The sequence below is a fragment of the Halyomorpha halys genome, unplaced genomic scaffold, assembly GCF_000696795.3.
Source record: "Halyomorpha halys isolate HHAL.00 unplaced genomic scaffold, Hhal_1.1 Scaffold848.1, whole genome shotgun sequence".
Classification (NCBI taxonomy): domain Eukaryota; kingdom Metazoa; phylum Arthropoda; class Insecta; order Hemiptera; family Pentatomidae; genus Halyomorpha; species Halyomorpha halys.
Window position 1 is genome coordinate 162,262 of NW_027115347.1, and position 5,270 is coordinate 167,531.

The 5,270-nt window shown below is 30.2% G+C and overlaps 1 long non-coding RNA gene across 1 annotated transcript in view; it reads left to right on the top strand.

Annotated features, from left to right (window-relative positions):
- LOC136797020 (uncharacterized) overlaps positions 1–5,270 on the top strand; it is a 13,852-nt gene that overhangs the window by 4,729 nt on the left and 3,853 nt on the right. The window contains exon 2 of the long non-coding RNA XR_010844816.1: positions 1,825–1,914. This is a non-coding gene — a long non-coding RNA (uncharacterized lncRNA). The remainder of the gene's footprint in view (positions 1–1,824; positions 1,915–5,270) is intronic.

The window sequence follows — 5,270 nt, forward strand, 5'->3', positions numbered from 1 at the left end:
TTTCATCCTTAACAATCCCTGATAATCCTCCGAGGCGTCTGAAAAGAAGATGGCCACGGGACCTTCTAATTTAAATTAATGTTTAAAGTACCACCAATGGGTGGTTCCTTCCCAAGATTTTCAAGTGTATATGAAACATACAACATATTTAATTATTGTATTATTTTGTACAGTGGTAAATTACAAAAAAAAGAAAGAATTACGAATAATTCTAATTGGTAACTGTTGTAACTTTAACAAAAAATATTTTTTGAAAAATGTTTAGTAAAAATATGAAAGAGGCAAGTTACTAACCAGTTGTAAACAAGTATTTTGGCAGAAGTAAATAGATATGTTTTTCATATATTGAATACGGGAGGCTTTCGCCAAGTGGGAGAGAACAAGTGGAAGTTCAGAGAAGCGCCCGCTTACGTGGTATTCTTGGTGACTTGTTGACAGTGAGTTACACTGTAGGGTTTGCCAGTTTAGTCTGGTGAACCATAAATTCTTAAATTCGTCTCTACACAAGGGTGAAAAACGAGAAGAATATCTGCTGGTAGGGAGTTTAAAAAACGAATGAGAAACTGGCACTGTTCCACAGTGGCTCCATCTAAGTCGAGTAATTTATTTATGTTGTTTATCAGAGAGACTATACATTATTTTATAATTTATATGCCCATATTATTGAAAATCATATTAATTTTATAAAAATGTTTGTCTCACTTTTATCATATTAGTATCTATCATTGACTTATGATTAATAACAAAGGGAAAATATTGAGTTTACCTAGTGCAAACCTTCGGAATCGACGAGTAGTTTCCTGTCTTTTCGATCTTTTATGAGAATTTCAAATCAGTTGTTTGTCAAGATGTAGACTTGGATAACAAATCTGTAAAACAGGAATACGTGTAGTGTTTCTGAATGATAGTGTGGCGAAAGGTATATGTGATATAGTGGGATTTATTGTAATCCATAAGTAATATATTATTATTAATAAATTACATTCTTTTAAGATGGTGATGAGGGATTGAAGGGTTTGAGATACAATGGAAGAGTCATTATTCACTGATAATAGACATGTACCATTGGCGTACATGGTGAGGATAGTGTTAGGATGGGTTGGGATGTTAGCTGTAAATATTAGATAAAGGATATGTAATATATTCAAATTTCAAGGTTAATTAATAATGTTTTAATTCACATATCCACAACAAGAAACGTGTTTTTAATGTTTATTGAATACAGTTTTACTTAAAACTAATCGTAAATTAAAAAGAACAATCTTAACTAACAAAGGCCCTATCCTATCTCATTCTAATTATATCTACACCCTATCCCTATATATACATATATATATGTACTTATTACTAACTTATAATCTTACCTACAATTAAAATAGGTGAACAATAGCGCGTACGTACTTGCACTCAGCTGGTCGTGGCAGATAGAGAGAAAGGTCACTTCTCAATACACAGTTTTTCAACTTAACTTAGCTTACAGAAAAACCAAAAATACCCCAGACATTACATCAATGTCTATCAATTAAAACATCCAACAAAAAACATATGATTTTTCTCTCTGCCTCGTCTATTACAGACATTACCCTGAGGTGATAGTACTTAAATTGGAGAAAGGCCAACTGCTGAGTGTTTGTTGCTGGTTGGTGTTTGTAGGCTGAAGGGCTGAAATGTGGTTGGAACCATCCAATCAGTGGTATTGCCAAATGGGAGTGCCCTTCCTGAAATCACGTTATCTTAGTCTTATCTCTAAATAAAAATAAACATAAATAATATATGTAAACATTAAAAATGATCAATTACAAACACTTTTTCAATTATTTACAGAGCAAGCTGATGTTGCACATTTCAATGCAGAGAGAGGTTGAGTTCTCCGTTTGCGGCTTCTTTAACTTGGACTACACTTTGCTACATTCGGTTGGTACCGACCAGCTTATGTATCCATGCAATTTATGTCTAAACATATGATATTAGTTTTTCTAACATAACCACTTAACATGATTAGAATTGATTAGTTACCTTTAGATAAACCCTTATTTATTTATTTTTTTTAATTTGGAAAAAACAGTATATCGGAAATTATTAAACATAAAGAACTTAATTAGGATTCAAACTGAAGCTTGCAAAATGCACTATAAAATAATTTATAAACATATTTTAGCTATTTGGAATATTAGAAGTGTAGAACGGAAACCTTGGAAATATAAGAAAAAGTGTTAAAAAAAATCAACAGTTAATTCCATTGTTATAGCTTGTACCACTAATAAACGTAATAGTTTTTACAATATAATTACTAAAGTAACATATCTATTACATTCAATACTATTATTAAGTCAAAACTGGTATTGACTGGTCCAGCTATGTAGTCAGAAATAGTCTTGACCGTTTAAAACTAGTTTTAACTAAGCCAAGTCAGAATTAGCTTTGATATCTATATTTTTATAAACCCGGTCATAGGGGAAGAAAATAATTTATTATCAGTTTTTACTGTGCAGATTATGTAGTCTAGTCAAATTAAACTAGAATTAACTGTAAACTAATTTCGTTTAATGGATTCTGTTCAGTCCAAAGACCTATTGTTTTGGGCCTTGAAGGATATAAAATGGGGGAGGAGGGGCGCTTCAATTTGGTGAAAAACCCAATAATCTACATAAATCAGTGCCATCTATGGTAAACTAATCCCTAACAAGTTTGAAACTGAGAACTGACGATCTTTTTCATTTCTATGGCGGTCGTACAAAATGAAAACTTATCCACTTACCATGGTTAGAATTGTTTGGTACCTCTAGATATAACCCCTTATTTATTTTTTTGAATTTGAAAAAAAAATTAGAAAAACAGTATATCGGAAATTATTAAACATAAAGAACTTAATTAGGACTCAAACTGAAGCTTACTAAATCCACTATAAAGTAGTTTATAATCATATTTCAGCTATTTGGAATATTAGAGGGGTTATAGGCAATAAACCTACAAATATCTACCATATTAAGACTTAGACCTGCCAAAGAGTGGTAAACTTTTTACGATCCTTTTTTTAAAATATTTTTTCATCAAAAGACATTTACAGTAATTAATTTCATGTACTTATATGTACCTGCAAAATTTCAATTTAGTTTTAGACTAGACTCGGTGTAAACTGAATCATTATCGGTTTTGATCAGCAAGATCAGATAACAAAACTGATAATAAATAGTTTTCTTTGGTTACTATTTTTTTTTAGTGAAATTATTGAGTAAAAACTAGTTTTTATTGCATGACTTAGTTACAATTGAGGCTTTGGGAATTAAAGTGGCCTAACCCACAAAATATTGTCACTCCAATATTGATTTAATTCATTACAAGATAGATGATTGGCCGTGTGTAATATATAAGAAGAGATGGGTCAGCGTAAGGGCGAAGAGAAAACTCAAACGTTTCGCCCTACTTAGCAGGACTTCATCAGGGCTAAAATATATACAAATAACTTAAATAAAGTAACGAAGTAAGATAACAAATAACATGACGTAAAAGTAAACTAAGGTGTGGTTTAATACGATTTAAAATATATGAAAGTGTATATGAAAATGAACAAAGTAATTTTTTTATACTTATATTATTTATATCATTTTAGTACGAATATTTTCATATTTTAAACTATTTTTAGCCACACGTTATTTAACTTTTATTTCATATTATCTGTTCTCTTACTTTGTTACTTTATTTTAGTGGTTTGTATCTTATTTATCCCTGATGAAGTCCTGGAAAGTGAGGCGAAACGTTGGCTAACGTTAAAATTTCCTTATTGAAAGAAGATTGTTGACCGATTATTGGTTGGAGGAAGATAGTCCTGGTGGCGGCCAATAAAGATATCAAAATAGTAAAAGAAAACTATTTATTGTTAACCAACGTTTCACCGCACTTTGCAGGGCATCGTCAGGGCTGATAAGAATGAAGAATGATAAGAACGTCAGTTGACAACAGAACATCATCCTTATCAGCCCTGACGAAGCCCTGCAAAGTGGGACGAAACGTTGGTTAACAATAAATAGTTTTTTGTTACTATTTCGATAGCTTTATTGACCGCCATCTTTATCTTCCTCCTAACTATATTATTTTCTCTTTATAGGTTTTCTTTGCTCATACAATGCACCCTATTGATGTTTAATGCCTTTGCAAACCAAGTTTCACAATATATTTTAAATGTTCTGTTGAATAGAAGCACTTGGCCAATCCAAATAATTCTGTTTGTGCCTAACTAAAAATAATAAAATATAATCGTTGTATAAATTGCTTTGTGGGTTAGACCAGTTTTACTCTTGTAAAAACAAAAAAAAAACTTGGTCCAGTGGAAAGAAAGTCAGTTATTTCACACAAATTTTTGATTACTCTAATGATAACTACATATAATCACTAGTCAAAATTGGCAAATCTAATAAGTATAGTTAGGGGGAATACGAAATGGCGGTTGTTTCAAAAAATTAATTTTTCATTCTGAGCTCCATATCTTTGAAACCTCTTACAACACTAGAAAATCTAATAGAGGATCATTTAAAGTAGAGTAAATTTGCTAAAACATGAGCCCTAATAGAGCTATTTACGTTCAATAGTTCCATAGATACAGTTTTTTAAAAAGCAACATTTTATAATAAAATAATGAAAAATTAGTAGTTGGTGAATTTATTGTGGAAAATCTTTATCTAAAGAACCATAAGACATACAGATGTCTATTAGCACTCAAATTAAAGTTAGTTTAATGTGCTATAAAGTAGTTTATAACTTTAAATATAATTTATTAAATAAATCAATATTATCCAAATATAGTCTCAATACTTTTTATTACATTAATAGTTCAACGTTTCGGCCATCTCGGCCATCCTCAAGGCCAATCTAAATATTTAAATATATTTTTTTTCAATTTCTTGTGACTGATAATTATTTGTTAAATAAATAAATTTGTATCCTTGTTTAGTCTCAACACTTTTTAACTCAACATATCCAATAATGTAAAAGGAAGAAAATTTTTTGGATATGATGATAATAAGACAGGGGAAGGATATAATAACAGAATGGACAAAGAAGGAAACAAGTAGTAATTTGATATTTTTTTTAGATTTATTTATTGATAGATATTACAATCTGCCACACAGTTGTGGGCAATAGGTAATATTGATAAATGATCTCATACATACTAAAATAAAAAAAAAAAAAAAAAAAAAAAAAAAAAACTCTTAAAATATATACAAACAAAAGGATAGACAAATGAACATAATCAGACTATCTGTATGAAAAAT